Source organism: Ochlerotatus camptorhynchus, unplaced genomic scaffold, assembly GCF_037179485.1.
Source record: "Ochlerotatus camptorhynchus isolate MF236.1 unplaced genomic scaffold, CSIRO-AGI_Acam_v1.1 ptg000082l, whole genome shotgun sequence".
Taxonomy (NCBI): domain Eukaryota; kingdom Metazoa; phylum Arthropoda; class Insecta; order Diptera; family Culicidae; genus Ochlerotatus; species Ochlerotatus camptorhynchus.
In genome coordinates, this window is record NW_027040572.1 from 763,812 (window position 1) to 783,701 (window position 19,890).

Here is a 19,890-nt window from a genome sequence, read left to right on the forward strand (position 1 = left end):
TGCTCCTCATGCGATACTCCACCCCACGGCAGCAGAGCAGTTTTCTATTTGTCTTAATAATAATGATCCTGGCCTGGCCCGACGTGGTGGTGGTGGTTTTTGCGTTTCATTGTTTTTGTTTTTGTCTCCGAATCGCAGTGCGCTAGCGGGTTCGTTGAACCTCCGGGAGCACAATGCTAACCGTGAACTCTGGCGTGCGGCGTCGTTATTGTTGTTGTTGCTGCATGCAGCTTTAAATGAAGCAGTGATGCCAGGATTTTTCCACGGTGTCTTTGGATACTATTTATATCGTTTATACTGCCCATAAAAACATAACAGTCCCATATGAATTTTTGTCAGAAATGAGGTATCTATTAGTATCGATTTAAAACTATGGGCATTATACACTCCGAAAATACCTTGAACAATACCAAAACTAGCATAAACCTACGGGGAAAAAAATGTTCAACAGCGTTTTTCTCGGCTGGCTGTTTTTACAGATGGAGCTAATATGCTTTTCGAGGCAGCATAAGAGTGAGGTGATAACATCATCAGTAGATGTTTCTTACCAGAAATTAACGGGTATCAGGGATGTTAATCGCACCGCTTTTGGTTCTTGGGTTACACTTGCTGGTTGCAAATCTGCAGTTCGACATTTTCGAAGGACCACAAAAAAAAAGAATGAACTTACACTATTTTATAGGGATGCATAAAAGTGAAATTATTCGATTAACGATTGATCGTAAAAATTCCAGCTATTCGATTAAATTTTTATCGAATTTTCAATTATAAGAGCGCGTAGCCGACATCTCTTCTTATTTCTACTCCTATGATTTAGCGCAGTAGAGAAAATATTAAAAGTACAAATTTATCTGAACAGACATAGATAAGAACCATGACGTGAAACAGGATCATAAATTCGCCGAAAAAAAGTGTTAACATTCTTTCTGTTAAAGGCTAAGATTTACCAACTTGTTGAGAGAAGGAGTTTTACGAGAAAAACTAAAAAGGGGAGGAGCTTTAGCTGGGTGGACACTGATATTCTGCGGCCTTCCAACCTGTCGCAGACACCAGTTCAACCACTGTCCAGCAGCAGACGGGCCGAGACTCTTACGAGTGCTCAATCATTGAATCGAAGAATATGGGATTGTCTAGTTCGATTGGGTACAACCCCATATAGCTTTACCTTGTAGTTTTTATAATTTTTCGGAATGAGATTTTTTGAATGAGACACAGTCGCGCACGGAACCCCTTTGGATACGGTTGTGTTTGTTCTCTGTTTTGTGCGTGCGTTCGCTTTCATAGTTTTCGGCTGCATTTGCCGGATTAGCGCTGGCACTCTGCCTCCCGGACGGTTATACGTGTGTGAGTGGTGGTTTTCTCGCTTTCCGAGAAGTTTTAGAATCGAAAAAGAAACATGATTCATCATGTTTGCAAAATTGCAAGCATCAGAAGATTTGGCGCTGCGTGGTTTGATTGTTTCTCCCGGACCAGAAATTTGTGGCATCGCGAGTGTACCAAAAGTGCTTCTGAACGTGTTTCGCGGGTTGGGTGTGGTAAAATTCGTGGTTGTTTTCAGTGAAAATTCCGTATCACAAATTTGCTCACCGAGTTCCCTTTTTTTGCCGTTCGACGACATCGGGAATGCGCTCCCGGATCTATTGATTTGGTGAGTACGTTCCAGTTGAGGATTGTTCTTGTACATTTCTCGATTGCATTTTCGAGGGGACGTGTCTGCTTTTGTGGGCAGTGCGTTTGATGGTCGGTTTGGTAGTATCCTTTTAAATATAATGTCTCATGTCCAAATAACCTCGATTTTCGGTCTATTGATTCGATACTTAGTATTATATTTTCAAAACATACAATGATGAATTATGTCATTTCATGACACATAAAACAAAAAGTGTGTGTATAGGACCCAACAATCTAGGTTATTTGTATTTTGTAAAACATCTTTTTTTTATTATATTTTTCATGTTACTACATATTTTATATACATTATATATCACATGATTATATATAAATTCATAATGTAAATTACAATAAATACTGGGACGGGAGGGAGCATCAGGGCATCATTGAAGTTGTAACTGGACAATGGAGTGGAGTGCCAACCAGAGTCTAGGAGGGAATGTGTACTGTCATTTTAGATAGTTACATTTCACTCCAACAGTTACAATGAATTTGACGCGCTCTTCTTAAACAAACCATCCCGTGGAAAGCTTAAGATGTATTGCGAATTTCGTTATTCATTTTGTTGGATCATGGAAGTGTATTAGGGCCCCTTTTATTTATTATGTATATTAATGACATGCGACGAGTTTTACGGTTTTGTGATATTAATCTTTTTGCTGACGATACTGTGTTATTCATTGCAGCTAAAGATTTAGAAGAAGCCGTTTCACGCTTGAATGAAGATTTGCGTTCTCTAAGTAGATGGTTGAAGTATAAACAATTGAAATTGAATATAAGTAAAACTAAATTCATGGTAATTTCGCGGAATCGTGTAGATGATGATGTCTCTGTTGTTATTGATGATGAGACACTTGATCGCGTTCAGGAAATTAAATATCTTGGCGTGATTATTGATGACAAACTCAAGTTCAATTCTCATATTGACAATGTCATCAAGAAAATTGCCAAGAAGTATGGAATCCTATGTCGCTTGAAAAACGATTTAACTATTGGTAGTAAAATACAGTTATACAAATCAATCATCTCCCCTCATCTAGACTTTTGCCCTTCCATTTTATTTTTGGCCAATGAAACACAAATATCGAGATTACAGCGTTTGCAGAATAAAGTAATGCGTTTGATTTTAAGATGTAATAGATTCACTTCCTCAACTTTTATGCTGGACGCTTTGCAATGGCTGTCAGTGAAGCAAAGAATTGTGTTTTTGACTATGGTGTTTATTTTTAAAGTAGTTAACGGTTTGCTGCCTCGATATTTGTGTGATCGGATTGAAAGAGGAAGTGATTTTCATAGATATAACACTAGAAACGCGGATGAAGTAAGAACACCACATCTTTTGAATAATGCTTCACAAAATTCATTATTTTTCAAAGGTATAAATGTTTTCAATTCGATGCCTAGACACATCAAGCGTGCAACTACACTTACAGAATTCAAGAGACGCTGCATTTCACATGTAAAAGCTGTTTATTGAGCAGTTAATTTTTTATGAATGGATAAATCATGTATCTTGACAAAGTTATCACTAACGGATTAGTTTGTATGGAGACTGTCATCAAGACATTTTAGTAATTTGTGTAGCATATACAAAAAACTACATTGTTTGCCTCGATGGTGATGATGGATTTTTAGTTTTTTTGATTTTGTAGTAGTAATAGTAAAAATAGCTTTGAGTAGTCTACAATGGTTTGAGCCTCGCGCGCGGAATACAGGTATAAATGACTAATACGTGGAAATTGTGGCAAATGCCTTAAATTAGTAAAGGATTGGCTGGAAGTCGTTTCCTTGGATATAGTCCTGGCACTGCGGAAGCTTAAACGTGTAAATCCCAGGTCACGTGTAAATGGAAGTATTGTCGAGGACTATACTTGGACTTTTGATAACTAGCTACACCTTTGAATGTTTTTGGTTGATGCCTATAGCATATTTAACAGGACATTTATATCTGTAATTGTAACCAGCTCGATTTTGTTTGCAAACCTGGTTAAAATGTTTATATTTAATTATCTTAAAGATAACTCGTCCAGCTCAAACCTTTGTAGGGGTAAGAGGTGGGACCATCATCATCATCATCATCATATTGTTGGAAGGAGATTCTCTTATTCCCGCGGGTTTCGCGTAAGTGCCTCTGCTTACGGGCCCGTCCAACCCTTTTTGGCCCTTCATACAGCAGTATGTTGAATTCAGAATGATGATGGAATTTGATCTTGCTGTTGAGTGGAGCCGCATGCAGGGCAAGACCCAAGCTAGGATGGTGGCTACTTACATACATACATACATACATGAGATTTTTTGAATGAGACACATTTACTAGACCCTCAATCTGAAAATTTTGTTCAGCCTATTGCCTTCATAAAACCATCAAAGTTAGAAGTCAAAGTCCACAGAAAAATTTATAGAATACGAAAGCCTGCCTAAATTACATAGAAATATGACTATTCTTAGGAAACTTTCAAAATTTGCCAAGAAATACATGATTTGACAAGCGATCTGATCATGTGGCAAACGGAGTGCGCCGTTCGTGACTACCGGAACTGTAAACGGGGAGATCTACCTCAAGGAGTGTCTACAGAAGCGTCTGCTTCCTCTGTTGAAGCAACACGTGGGCCCTATGAACAAATTCAAATGTTGTCCTGGAGTGGTACGAAGCCAAGGACATGAACTATCCAAAAGTCGTTGGTAAGGTCCCCATTACATTGTAACCCCCGGGGATCGTAAAGTTCGAGAGTTCGGCCCGTAAAAGTACGGGCCAATAGCGTACCATGGTGACGGATTCAAATTTCAAATTTTGTGAAAGCGCTGGTCGCGGATCCCGTGCAGATGATCGCCACATATCGCATTCTGAAGGAAACACCTATATTAATCAATTTCAAATCAGAAGATGCCATGCTTCATTGTTTGCTGCACAACCGTGAACAATTAATGTTCCATTATGGGAAGTCAGTCAAGGTACCCTGTCTGCTGGGGGCACCGTTCTACACGTGAGAGTGTACAACCTCCCACCAGAAGTCCTGGATAGCAATCTAGCATTGGTGCTTGGGCAATACGGTAATGTAAAGAATGTAGTTCCAAAATCTCCAGCTGCCTTCGGCCCCAATATGCACACAGGTTTGCGAGATCTATATACGGGTGTTGAGGGTGCAACACATGAAAATCTCAATTTAAGATGGCCAGAAAATTAAATAAAATGAATTTTATTGGCGATGTAAATGCAAACATCCATATACAGGTTCAACTTCCTTTTCACGTAAACAAGCAGCTTGCAAGAAATATTGCAAACAAAAGTGGACAGTTGCATACAATATATGGAATATTGCATGACATGTCTCATAAATTTACACGATCTATAATCTAAACGTGTATGATATATGACGTTCCATTCATGTGCATCATAGTAACGGACATTTACACTACCTTTTTCAGCTGTGTACGGTAAGTCTTTTTTTCATCTCTTGCATCTGAATCCATCCACTCGCTATTCAACTTTGTGCAGGAAATCATCAAAATCTCCATCAATCTTCTTTTTATCTACTAAGCGTGTGCGAACAACAGCAAAGCGAAGTTTTTCCTGCATCTTGGATAGAGCCGAGGGGGGCGACTGGATGTAGAAAGAGATATTCCCAACTTGCGAAAGGATCGGAAGCACCCAGTACAACAACGAAAGAAAACCAACAACGGAATGAGGAAGAAACCAGTATGTACGCTAGTGAAGTAATGGGATGTGCATCGTCAAACGAGGCAGCGGTTGAGGTCCTGGAATAAGAGGTGGTGGTGATGAATGTGACGTACCCGGACGCCGAGAAGAACAGTGGGGAGAAAGCAAGCACTGCTGAGAAACAGCAGCCTTCGGTTTTCAAGTACAAACATTATGCGTATTACTACTACAAATTCGGTATAGTGGACTATACCGAAAAAAAAGCGGATGCAGAACGAAGAGGAGGCCAAGCGACGGGCGCTGCTGAAGGTAAAACATGGAGAAGAAGCAAGAGAGTTAAGGACACGGATGAAAGTGGAGGCTTAACTCAATTCTCCTCCAAGGAAGAGTAAGAAGACCTCATAAACAATATGTATCGTTAGTATCTTATTATAATTATAAAATTATGTAATAGTTATCGGCTCCGTGAAGTCCTTTTGGACACTTGAGCCTAACAAATATACTAGTTGCAAGAAATCGAAGGTACTTGATTTTATTTATTGAACAATTATACTGCCTTTAATCGCATATCAGTCCCATATGGAAAAGGCATTGAGGAAATGACCGTCGATGTTATGAAGTGCAATTCCCAATAAAATATTTGAAAATCATAGTAATTGTAATGATAATTGTTCAAGTTAAAATCAGTTGCAACGAAAATTGAAGGTTTTGTTAAAAATATGGCAATTCTTAAAGCATAACTTTAACTTTAATTATGGACGATTGAATTTCAGGATGGTACTGATATGCGAATAAATTCGGTTGATGGTACAAACTGATGGTGTGGTTTTCACACTTTTTATGACCAAAGTCCATAATTTTATCACGAAATATGAGAGTAGATGTCATATATATGTAGTGGATAGCGATGTTATCTCAAAATTTGTGAAAATCCAGATGAGACTGATATGCGATTATAAGCAGTATAGATCTTTAGAATATTATTAGATCATCTCTAAGCCTTGTCAAAACATTCAGAGGACATCATGCAGGTATTTGATTCAATTGAGTCTTTAGAATAATTCCTGATCATCTTTCTATCTTTCTTAGTCAGATTTTTGTTACTTGTGGGAGGAAAATAATTTACTAATGTCAATATGAGACTTAGTGCTAAATGTATTAGCTACACACTAGGACCATAGAAGCAACTCTAAGACTAGAAGGTCCCGAAATAACGTGCTCAACTTTTTGGCTCAGCTCTGGTACTCTCTTCGGTCCCAAGCTAATCGATTCACCCGATTCACTCGAAACATAGGAAAAACCAATAACCCCTCATTTTATCTGTCAAACTTTCATAGCGAATCAAAACAAACATTGCGTAGTACTAGATTTTCGACTAGAATGGGGTACGTTAATCGTTTGCTTGGGACCAATAGGCTAGTCAAGTAGTGAGCCAATTTAAAATCGTTAGTTTCGTATTGATTGTTGCTAAGATTATCTCACCGAAATCTCAACAGCTGAACGTTCGAGGATTTTTCACAGATTGCCTGTAATTTTTACCGAATAACTATGAAAAATTACAGGAAATCTGTGAAAAATCACCGAACTGTTTACCGAACGTTCAGCTGTTGAGATTTCGGTAAAATTTCACAGATTTCGGTAAAATAAGCTAAGTGTGTAGAGAAAGTTATGAATAAGGAAATCAAGCTCGCATTTATATTTCTAGTGAAGGTGGGGCAACCCCTTCGTTACCCCCCCCCCCACAACTAAGGAGTTAGGCAAAATAAGTGCCCTCTTGGTTCCAAATTTCATTTAAATGGCCCTAGCTCAATTTCAACTCAATTTTTTCGTACTCTAACGGAACTATCAAATTCTATTTTCTTCATAACGCTCACTAGCTAATACATTTCGCACTAAGGCTGCATTCAATTTGATTATTTATATTGTTCGATTAATTATAATCTTCGAAAAACTTTCTGTTATCGATCTTCCGACTTTCGAGAAGATGTTTGTCAAAATCGATTGCTGGTCTGTCAAAAATAAATCTGGTACAATAGCAGGTTTATTCGAAAATTTTCTATCTGTCAAATGTAAGTGAAGATTCACCAAATGGAACACAGCCTAAGTGTCATGTTGTTGAATTCAATTGAAACTAAGTGATCCCTACAGCCTCTGGTGGTGAAAAGGGGAATCCTCGAAAGAGTGATAAGGGCTGAAATTTTCGCCGTGAAGCATAAGGAAGAGAATATGTTTTGATATTTCCTGATTAATTTTTCTATCGCAGGTTTTTTTTTATCTTTATTTAAGAGATTTTTAGCCATAGGCTAGTTCATCTCTAACCATTGCAGGTGCTAGAAATTGTCATTCACGTGGAATATTTTGTTTTCTATATCGATTGGGCAGTGATCCGGCTGGTGGATCTTCATACTTTTGTTGAGAATATAAAGATTTATTAAATTGTTCCAACGGCTATGATCTACCGGATTTGTAATGTGTGGTTATTTGAGCCGTAAATCCATACAGATCTGTAGGCAACCCTAAAATAAGACTACTTTCGATGCAAATTTGCTAGCTGTGCTATAAAATACGCATTTTGAAAATCGTCATTTTGATGTTAACAAACGGTTCAGATGACATTTCCTCTCATAATCGCCTGTGCACTTTACATTGATCGTGCATCAAAAGAACTAATAGTAAAGCATTTTCGTCCTAACTTATTTGTTCGTTGAGGGCCAGCCTAAATTTCCAATAGGGACATTGTAAAACCAAAGAAGTTGAAGACCTTCCAAGGTCCAATATGCATGAATTTTGGGAGCTAAGGCGTAATAACCGCCAAATGAACGGTCCCATAGAACTTATATGAATATTTTTGGAATAAGTCAGTTGGTTCCAGATATATGGACGGAACATTTTCCAGATTGTAAGGGCCATGAGACTAAATCTGACTAGAAACGAATAAAACCTATTATGTGACACCTCAAATCACATATGAATTCAAAAACTAGTTCTATAGAAGTAATTTTAAGTACCCAGGACCACACTGGCCATATTCTGGCCAGTTTCTGACCAGGATCAAAACCCAACATGCAATACCTCAAATCACATGAGAATTCAAATATGAGTTCAATGGAAGGCATTTGGAGTGGCCAGAACAACATTTGGGAAGTGACCTGTTTTAGACTAGAGCCAACATCCATCATGCAATACCTCAAAGCACATGATAGTTCATCTATAACCTCACACCATATGAGCACTTTAGTCAGAATGTCTTTTAGTAAGAAGGGTCAGATCTTACCATACGTGGATTAATTCAGGTTTTTAGTTCGTTTCTGACAGTCTGATTAACGGGTAAATTTTCGATAATCTAGATGCTGTTTGTCTAATTGAACTGAAAATTTAAAAAAAAAACTGCTCAGCACTAATTTTGAAGCCAAACGGCTACTTTCTTGCGAAGTTCAACAGTAGAAGAGACAAAGTTTGTAGTCTTTTAAAAACAAATGGAAAGTAGCAACATGTTTCTTAGTGGTGCTTGCATTCCAATTAGGGTTGTATAAAGGGTGATACGGTCAAAATTTGGTCAAGGGAAAACGCGTGTAAATCGGTGAAATCGTTTAGTTAAAAAATCAAATTAAATTTCTTTTTCAAGTTCAATTAGTATAAAATTCAGGAAAAATATTCAGTTAGGCTTCCGCTTTTCTAAATCCGAATTGCCGGGCCTTACGCTTGACCCCAGCCATCAGATTTTGTACAGCCACCTTGTCCACCTTCTTCGCCGCAGAAAGCCGGTTTGCCTTGAACTGCTGCTCGCCCTTAGCAGTTTTTTGGTCTTCTTTAGGTTCCGCTTGACAATAGCCCTGTATTTCTCAATTGGGCGGAGCTCTGGCGTGTTGGGAGGGTTCTTGTCCTTGGGAACCACCTGCACGTTGTTGGCGGCGTACCACTCCATGGCCTTTTTACCGTAATGGAAAGATGCCAAATCCGGCCAAAACAGTACTGAACAACCGTGTTTCTTCAGGAAAGGCAGCAGACGTTTATTCAAACACTCTTTCACGTAAATTTCTTGGTTGACAGTCCCGGAAGCTATGAAAATGCTGCTTTTCAAGCCACAGGTACAGATGGCTTGCCAAACCAGATATTTCTTTGCGAACTTTGACAGTTTCATGTGCTTGAAAACATCTGCTACCTTTCCCCTTCCTTTTGCCGTATAAAACTCCTGTCCCGGAAGCTGTTTGTAGTCGGCTTTGACGTAGGTTTCGTCGTCCATTACCACGCAGTCAAACTTCGTCAGCATCGTCGTGTACAGCCTCCGGGATCGCGCTTTGGCCGTCGTATTTTGTTTATCATCGCGATTTGGAGTCACTACCTTCTTGTAAGTCGATAGTCCGGCTCGTTTTTTGGCTCGATGCACGGTTGTAGACGATACACCCAGCTTATTTGCGGCATCTCGGAGAGAGAGGTTAGGGTTTCGCTTGAAACTACCGGCAACTCTCTTTGTCGTCTCAGCGGCTTCCGGTTTTCGATTTCCCCCCGATCCAGACTTCCTGGCTGTCGACAAACGTTCCCCAAACACTTTAATTACATTTGTAACGGTTGATTTGGCAACTTTTAGCGATTTTGCCAACTTTGCGTGCGAGTAGCTCGGATTTTCGCGATGCGCGAGCAAAATTTTGATACGCTGCTCTTCTTGCTTGGACGGCATTTTGACAACTGAAGAGTGAATTCCAAAATCAAAATAGGAGCAACATTCTACACACACACACCTTCAAAATGAGGGGTGTTCAGGTTTTTTTAAATGCAAAATTGAAAGAAATACGTCAAGTTGATATTGACCAAATTTTGACCGTATCACCCTTTAGTAGTACCGGTACCGGTTTTACCGGTAATACCGGGTGATTTTCTGGTACCGAAATACCGGTACTGGCCATGTGACGGTCATGGGCGTAGCTTGAAAATTTTACTGGAGGGAGCCTTTAGATCATCTATATTTAATTTAGGATTAAAATTTATAACTTTCAAAATGTCTGGCTTTGAAATATGGAAATGTTTACATAGAATAAATACATTTAGGATATAGGAAAAAGTTCAAAATGTGTGTCAATTAATCATTCATAAAATTCGTAAATTTATTCAGAGAAGTTCTTAAAGTTTTACGAAGCTGCCTTAGATTAAAGAAAAATCCCTGAACTCTTGGACAGCTTGTAGAGCCTGAAGACGTCTTATTATGCTATAGATTAAATGTCGATATAATATAAATTCTCGGCATTGTGTCTTCTAGTCTGGAACATTATGAAATGTAGACATTAATACAAATTAACCTCGAAAATGTTTGAAAAAATACCGCGGCCCCTTGGCATCCCCGTTAATTACGCCAATAGTGACAGTATTTTCGGTTCAAGAAAATGGTTTTTGCAATATTAAAACAATGAAATGCTCCTTAAACCTTGGAAAAATGCCCTTTTACTGCACTACTCAGATGTACTGTCCTGCCCGTGTTGTTTTTAGCCAGAGAAGCGGAGTGATGGGCAAGCGTCTAGAATTCGTTCTCATATGATCAAAATTCGTTCTCATATGAGAGACGATGCTTTGAATTTACTTCGCAAATTTTAAAATGAAATAATCAGGATAATTTGATATTCAGGGAATTGAATAAATAATTTCTTTGTTATAGTCGCTTTCAGTGTCTATTTGTATCATTTACCATCACACAAGGAGCAACGCTTCAACCAAGTGTAGATTAATTGCGTTTGTTTTGAAAATCTTCGCTGTTACGTACGAGCGAAATGAACAAATGAGCGCATTATACATCAACGACTAAGCGTTTGTTCAGCGGCGCCGGGGGTGTAGTGGTAACCGTAACTGCCTCTCACTTCAAAGGGCCTGGGTTCAATTCTAGCCTTCCTTCGGACGGGAAATAAAGCCGTTGGTCCCCGGTTCGTTAGTTGTGATGGGTCGATAGGTAGGGTCCAAATGGGAAGCGGCCTCCCTGGCGTTGATAGAAATGGTACGAAAAACAAGATCGACGGAAAATAAATCAAGGAAAAAAGCTTTTGTTGATATTCACCAGTGCTTGATTACGATTATTGTAAAAATCAGAATCGATCCTAAAGAGCCAAATTATAAAATTAATATTGGACAAATGGTCGATTTCGAGCCAATTTGCTGTCAAATCTTGGTCGATTTTTCTGTTGTAATAGTGGAATAAAAATGACAGAGGGATTACAGCAATCTGACTGGTAGTGATGCCGAAAATAAAAAAATCTGTTATCCTGGTATTGGTCAACTTCTTCATTAAACATACACACATTTTTGGAAGGCATTCATCAAACAATATTTAGAAGAGTGATAAGCTCGATTTTCAAGTCTCGCTCTGAGTTTTATCGGTAATCTTTTAGTACCGACATACTAGTGCTCGCAAAAAGCAACAACCGTAGTTTAAACGTGTTTCATTTGAAAGTTTACACAGAAATACTTCTGAATTTTGTACGAGCTTGAACCAAAAATACTAAAGAATCTAAACTCGATTTTTAATCGTAAATCAAAAACCTGGAATTATTTCACGTTTTGACCCACCCTTAACAAATTAACAACTCACCCCTTGCTTAATTTTAATACTAACACATCGTCCACCTCGAATCTGGACGAAGTCTTTTCATGATTGCAACGCTCCTAGAAGCCAGTTGGAAAAAACCTTAGACAACTGTTTGGTTGGGTAAGGTTCCTCTCATTGTACTGAAATTTTCAAGCTTTCGCTAATATGTTGAGATAAGAACGAGAAAAGAACATTCATTCCACCCATTCCCCTTCAGAATACAGTATGGTTGGGTACACACTACCAAAAAGTCATGTAAATTTCCGTGCCCTGAGACCGACACATGCAAGCGGCCCAAATGACATAAGAATCAGTTGAAAGAAACCAGAAAATAAATTCAATCAATCGTACTTTTCGTCGAATTGCGTATGTTTCGGTTTGGGAACACTTAATTTTACATGACATGTTTGTTTACATTCCATAATTTACAACAGCAACGATGTCCTAGTAATACAAGTTTTAATCAGCAATGGTTTAATATACACAACAATGAGAAATTAGAACGAAATCACACATTGTCATATGATAGTTTTTATGATAATTTTCTTTCTGCTCGAATGTGTGCATGTGTGAGAGAAACGACGGTAGAGCATGAGTGTACGAATACAAACAGACTGTCACACACGACAATGGAGCGAATGTCAAAAGGCATTAGCTCATTTCGTACCAGCAGGTAACTAAACAGGACGCTGATGCTAGACCTGTTGGCCAAATCCCATACACGAAAACTATACACGTGAGCTTTAGTCAAATTCAAAGGATGCCTACTCACAAGTATGGTCACAAGTCCTATTCACCACGGAAATTTAGGCTGTTCCTGAAAAATTTAGATTTGTGAATAATGTGGATAAACCGTGGATAAACTTGGATATTCCTCTTGTTTCAATGTTTACCTTTCTGAGCAAGCAATTCATATCGCATTAAAATGCAAAACACTTTAAATCCATTTGTTTCGAACAATAATTTGATTGAATGAGCAATACACTTGAATAGAAGTTGAAAGATTTTCAAAATTTCAAAGAATTTAAAATATCAAGTGTTTAAACACTTCGATAAGACGTGTGGAATTTTTTGAGTGTATGTCAAAATTGACGCTCCTATATTTCAGTCTAAAGCAAGCACCACACGGCAAAAATATTGTCAATACTCAAAAGTATTGACAATGATATTGATGCAAACATTTAAAACGAAAATATTGATGAACATATTGACGCAAAACCAGAAAAGTTTGATTTCATGTTTCAATATTTCCCCTCATTTTCCCCTTCTGTTTGACTACAGCACGAGACCCAAGTAACAATTTCGGTTTAATAAGGGTTTCGTAGACCATGATACTTTAGACTTATAGCATGCTTTAAAACCTCAATAATGGTGCCTGTTTCTTGGCAACTTTTGTCAAGGTGGTTGTTTGTGATTTGACTTGGAATATTCCATCGGATACATCAATGTTAGTGAGGAGCGACCCTGTATTGATGAACCCTCGAAAATATTGTAGTAAGTATTGACATGAAAATATTGATGGAATTATTGACGAAACTTCTGTCGTGTGGGGTTCACTTAAGGGCACCTTAGACCGGTATACATTTTTCACAGTGTGCAGTATTTTACATTGAATTGTGAAGGGTGCTACGATCAAATTTTGGTCGACTTAAACTTGTAACATTTCTTTTAATCGATCATTTAATAAACCTGAACACCCCTCACTTTGTAGGTCTGTGCGTGCAAAATGATGCCTTTATTTTGATTTTGACATTTGCTCTTCAGTTATCAAAATGGTGTCCACACGGAACCGAAAAATTACCCAAAATTAAGTTCTTTTCACTCATCTCCCATGTTCCGTTCAATAAGCTAATTTTCAGTAAACTGCTTATAGTAGTTTGCATTTGGCTACGGCAAAAATAATTACTTACTCGTATGTATTTTCTACCTAAAATTAAGTTCAATTGACTCAAATTTGAGAATATCTCATATACTCACTAGTAGCTTATTGAACGATAGTCATGAGAAAGTCGAATCTCTCGTTCCGTTTTTGACAACAGCAAAAAGTGAGAGTTGGATGCAAAACTCAAAATTACTCAAAATTAAGTAAAAAGAACTTAAATTTAGGGTAATTTTTTTTCTCTGTGCAAGCAAGAGGAGCAACGTATCAACGCGCATCGCGTAAATTTGAACTACTCACACACCAAGGTAGCGAAATGGTTAATAGTGATCAAATCAACTGTCACCAACGAGGGGGGCGACTCTATCTACGATGCAGAAAAGATTATGTTTTGCTGTGGCTAGCTGCACGCACGCTGAGTAGATAGAAGGAAGATTTATGTCGATTTTGAAGATTTTCTGCAAAATGATGAAGCACGATGGAAGTAGATGCGAGAAATGAAAGATGATTTTTCGAAGATTAATTCGGTAGTGCTAGTTTTTTGAGCATCTAGAATTGAGATTTAGATGTGTCGCCCCCCTCGGTCACCAACGTAACAAAACTGTTCGGGGAACGTTTGTCGACAGCCAGGAAACCTGGATCGGGGAAAAATTGAAAGCCGGAGGCCGCAGTGACGACAACAAGTCAAGCTGAACATTGCATTAGGTCCTAAGCAACATTGACAGATTCTCTTCGTCGACTTTCTCTTTACATCCCCACGGCCATGTAAAGACATTCTCAGGTATTTTCAGCACACATATCGATACAAGAAGCTTTTATCTAGCATCTAATAAGACAAACATAGCACAAACGGTTCTAGGATCAAGTAATTAACGAAAGAGAAAGTCGACGAAGAGAATCGATCAATGTTACTTAGGACCAAAAGCAAAGTTCAGCGAAGTGTCGTCTGCAACCGTGGTTCGAGCTAAAAAATGAGCCGGACTGTCGACTTATAAGCAGGTAGTGACTCTAAATCGCGACGATAAACAAAACAAGCCGGCCAAACCACGATCCCGGATGCAGTTCACGGCGATGCTGACGAAGTTCGATTGCGTGGTAATGGACAACAGGCAGACTTCAAACAGTTCCTGGGTAGGAATTGTAAACAGCAACCGGAAGTGGAACGGTGGCAGACATTTTCAAGCATATGTAACTGTCGAAGTTCGCTAAGAAATATTGGCAGGCTATCTGTACCTGTGGCTTGAAAAGCAGCATTTTCATTGCAACCGGGACCCTCAACCAGGAAATTTACGTAAACAAGTGTCTGGAAAAAGGTCTGCTGCTGTCTTTCCTGAAGGCATTTTTGAAATTACGGTAAAAGACCGTGAAGTGGTATGCCAAACAACATACAGGTGGTGATAAAAGTCAAGAACCTTCCCAACACGCCAATGCTCCGGTTAATTGAAAAATATTGGGCCATTGTCAAGCGGAACCTGGAGCAGACCAAACAAAAAAAAACTGTTGGAAGTGTGAAGTAGTTTAGGGTAAACTGGCGTTCTGCGGTGAACAAAGTGAACGAAGTTGCTGTATAGAATCTGAGGGCAGGAGATAAATGAAAGGCCCAGCAATCTGGAAAATTTTGATCAACATTGCAGCAGTAGGACATTTGTGTAATTTTCAATAATGACCTATTAAAAATTGAAAAGTGTTCATTCAAGCAGATTTGTAGAAAAATTTCCAATCATTTGACATGTTTTGAATTAAAATCTATACGCTATTGATAGAGTTACAAGTGGTCTAAAGCTGACCACTTTTCGTAACGCTGTCGTTTTTGGTTTCTTTTGTAATTGCACCCTCAATATGTTGCTAAAAGACGTAAATCTACGTCAAAAGTGGAGAGTAGAACTCAGAGGGTAACGCGTTTATCGATGGAAAGCTGTAATCGTTACTGAGGAAATCGCCTTTAAGTTCGCAAAGATATCCATTGATCTGATGGAGTGTAACCAGTTATTAAAATTGAATTCCTGTCCAAATTCTTCCGTTCCAATAAATATTGAGATTTATTAAAAATCAAAGACACTTCCCCCCAAAACGCAATCAATTTCTTTCAACCGACGAAATCCTGCAACACTGCACTCTACTCGGTGGATCGGCGTTTCACTGCGGTACACCGATCAGCAGCTCCCGCTAGAACTCTGCCAATGACGCCTGTCATATACATAGGCTTGCGGCATTTCCCATAGAGGAGGCAGAAAGTGATTCTATAGGGCCTATTTTTCTCTCGCTTGCTCCGCTTCTCACCAAAGAACATTCTTGCTTCCATTGCTCTCAACTGCTGTATGCGGAAACAAACCAAAAGGGTTGCTGCAAGTAGATATCCCCTGAATGCGCGCGTGAAAAAAGCCAAGTGTTTTCATTTTCATGCGAAAGTGCCTCCCTTCTCTCGTTGACGTTCCCCGTGTCGCCATCGGACTTGCTTCGGGTTCGTTCTTTTATTATTTTTCGCTTTTTTGAAGTTTAAAGGTTGTTGACACTTCGGTTCGGCCTGGTGTTGGTGTGTTTTCTTTTTTTTTGTATTGTTTACACCGGATAAATAAATGCACACCATAGGGCTTTGATTCGGAATTACGCCTCCTTCCGTCATCGACGTCGTCGTAGGCTTTCCAAACGACACGGCGACCCAGCGGCGGTGGGTGGTTTGTTTTGTAAAATGGGGCGGACAAGTCGGCGAAACAGTGGTGGAGCGGGTAAGTTCAGGGCGAAAGTGCAACGTTCTGTTCTGTTGCTCGGGCGAAGGGAAGTCGACTCCGTTCGGCGCTGCACTTTGGTTGATTGAAGGCATTAGTATAGGGATTTTTTTTTACGTTTTTGTTTCGTTGGGGTAGGTTAGGTTTGGCAGCGATGGCGACGACGATGACTGGTTAGAAGAGGTCATCGACTTGAACTCCAGGAATCGTTTAGTGGCGAGGCTTGGATTCGTAGCAGTCAGTGTCAGTGTGGGAAAATATGGAAATTGAACTCGATTGGCCTATTGCGTGATCGCGCGTTAGAATGGACCAGGGCGGAAATGCACATTCTGGTCATTCTTGATAGGATGATGGATTATTTATTAGAGTTTGGCGGCGGAGGTTATTGACAGTATGGCTTGGAAGAAATAATTGTGCTTCGCCGCTTACCTTTTGCCTCTATATGATGCCCATAGATTACGCTTTGATTATCTGAAATAGAAAAAAGTAAAAAGTCGTTAGAAAGTTGAATTAAATTTGCTAAGGAAAGTTAAGAACTAAAATGGATATAGTCTTGATATTGGGGCCGCAGGCTATGACGGGTATGACATTAACTTTCGAAAATCTTTCGGGTTGGAAATTGACTCGACTACCCTGCGCATAGAGTATCATTTTACTCACCACACAGTATACAAACTTATGCCTTCGTTGGCATAGAAGCCTCTCTATTAATAACTGTGGAAGTGCGTGTAGAACACAAAGTTGAGAGTCGGCCAACAGTCAAGTCATCAAGAAGTGGAAGAAGATGGTTCTGATCAAATAGACCCTGTTCCCTACCTGGCCTCTGGTAGGACCTGCTCGCTAGATCCGTAACGGTACCCCTGACGGCACATATAACTGCATGAGTTCGAATGCGAAAGGAAAGAGAGACGAATCAAAGAACTGCAAGAACTAGCGGGGTCTCGGATCTCACCTCTCAGCAGGATTCCGACGCATTGTTATCCGGAGAAGATGGATGGCTCGATGAATGGACCGTTTACCGGCAGAATCTTTTGTTTTATGACTTTATTTGTGTTACCACGTTCGGTTTGTTTTGTTTTGGATTTTTTTTTTCAGAATGTGAATTTTTGTTTGTTTCTTTATTATAAAGAATTTCAGCCTTAGACCCAGATGTAGAAAAAAAGGTTGTAAATTGAATGCGTATCGAATTTCGGGTTCATGCCAGAATAAATAATTTGATTTCTTAAATGAACAGAAATGAAACTGTACATATGTCACGTTCTTTTAATGCGTTAGCTATTTTCGTTTAAGCAGTTGCACGCAGAATATGTTGAATGCGATCCTGCTTAAAAAGTGTTGTTTTTCTGAAAGCAGTAGTTTCGGAATAATTCAAGCATAGAGTGCATGGCAGGCTATCTCTTTTTTTTTTAAATGAGAAATTTTCGAAAAAGCAGATGCAGAGAGATTACATAACAAAACCATAGAAGTGGGATATATATTATAGATCGTTTGATCTTGCATACCAAGCGATTAGGTTAATGATTACAATGCGGAGCGGGAGTTAGAACGAGAGCGAACAATGAGCGCAACTTTGCACGACCTGAAAACGTTCATGAAACCATCATTCATTTCATTCGATAGAGATATTAATTTTTGAAAGTATATGAGCATGCATTTCAAACAAAAAAATAACAAACCATATAAACATTAAACCAAAAGTGGGTTTCTCACCTAAATAAACGAAGAATCTGGACGTTGGCCCGTGGATTGGGATAACTTCAACTAATTGAGCTGATTTGCTGTAGATAACTAGTAACGCTAATCACATACAAAAAATCAACGTTATTGGTTGAAGGACAACCTAGAAATAGCGGTGGGTGGACGGTTCCACCCACCGCATTTATGGAGGGAATGCAGTTTCCATATATGCGGTTCTCGCCTGATTCCATTTGTGCGGGGGAAGCGCATAAATGAAATCCACGTGGATGTATAGAAGGTTACTGTTTTCGGAAAAGATGTTCAGTGGATCAAGGCCTTGTGGTTGGTGGACAGCAGATCACAATTTTCTAACTACGCGGCGCTAGTGTGCATATGTATTTCCTGCTTAAGCTAAGGACTGTTCATTAATGAAAGTAGACACCATATTTATATTCGAACAAATTTATAAGTTTACTTTGTATAAATGAAAATCAACAAACATATGACTGATTTCACGTGAGTTTGAATGTTTACTTCTCATTTCTGAAGAACGCTCGGACTTTTCTCTTGATACCGCCCATTAGATTCTGCACAACTTTCTTCTTAACTTTTCGTTGTGCAGCAGACCAAATTTTCTTGCAGCAGTCAACAGAGCATGCTTCTCTTCCATCTTTCTTAAGATGCCGTTTAATTATTGGCCAGTATCTTTCGATAGGACGCAGTTCAGGCAACAATCAATACGAAACTAACGATTTTAAATTGGCTCACTACTTGACTAGCCTATTGGTCCCAATCAAACCATTAACGTAGCCCATTCTATTCGAAATTCTAGTACTACACATTGTTTGTTTTGATTTGCTATGAAAGTTTGACAGATAAAATGAGGGGTTAGTGGATTTTCTTATGTTTTGAGGGGTGAATCGATTAGCTTGAGACCGAAGAGAGTACCAGAGCTGAGCCAAAAAGTTGAGCACGTTTCTTCGGGACCTTCTAGCCTTAGAGTTACCTCTATGGTTCAGGGTAGTTTGGGGGATTTTGGAAGTATTCGACCAAATCGACTTTTTCCTTCTTGAGCATCTCCAACGTAGCAGAAGCATAGTGAGCAGATGCCAGATCCGGCCAAAACAATGGAGGATCCGTATGCTTTCGGTAGATGGGTAAAAGCCGGTTTTGTATGCATTCTTTTCTGTAATTTTCATCATTGATTGTGCTCGTTGTTAAATACGAAGAACTCTTCAAGTCACCGAAGCAAATGGCCTACCACACCAAAACCTTTTTATCAAATTTTTCGGTTCAGATGTATCGCACATCAACAGGCACATCTGTCCTCTGCTCAGCGTTGAAAAATTGCGGCTTGGGAAGTGTACTGGTATCCAATTTGACGTACGTATCGTCGTCCATCAAAATGCACCGGTTCGGCTTTTGAAGGAGAACGTCATACAAGTTCCGTGACCGGTATTTTTGAAGAAGCTTTCTGTGAATCCGTCCTTTTGGGTGCTTTTTGCTTTTTGTAGGTTCTGATATTGTTACGTTTTTTTTTATATTCTGCACAGTTCCGACGCTAATGTCCAATTTTTTGGCAATTTCACTAACGGAACACGGTTTATGCGATTTCAAAAGGCGTACTGGTGCTAGCTTATTTTCTGGTCTGATGCCTCCTTTTTGCGCCTAGATTTCGGTAAATCTTCAAGAGAACACGTTTCTCCAAACT

General features: G+C 39.2%; 1 protein-coding gene across 3 annotated transcripts in view; it reads right to left on the reverse strand.

The window, feature by feature from the left end:
- Nucleotides 1-19,890, reverse strand: part of Blimp-1 — a 240,635-nt gene that overhangs the window by 148,207 nt on the left and 72,538 nt on the right. For all 3 annotated transcript variants that reach the window (XM_065217980.1, XM_065217972.1, XM_065217974.1), the window contains exon 2: nt 16,932-16,973. The gene's annotated coding sequence lies outside the window, so the exon portion shown is untranslated. The remainder of the gene's footprint in view (nt 1-16,931; nt 16,974-19,890) is intronic.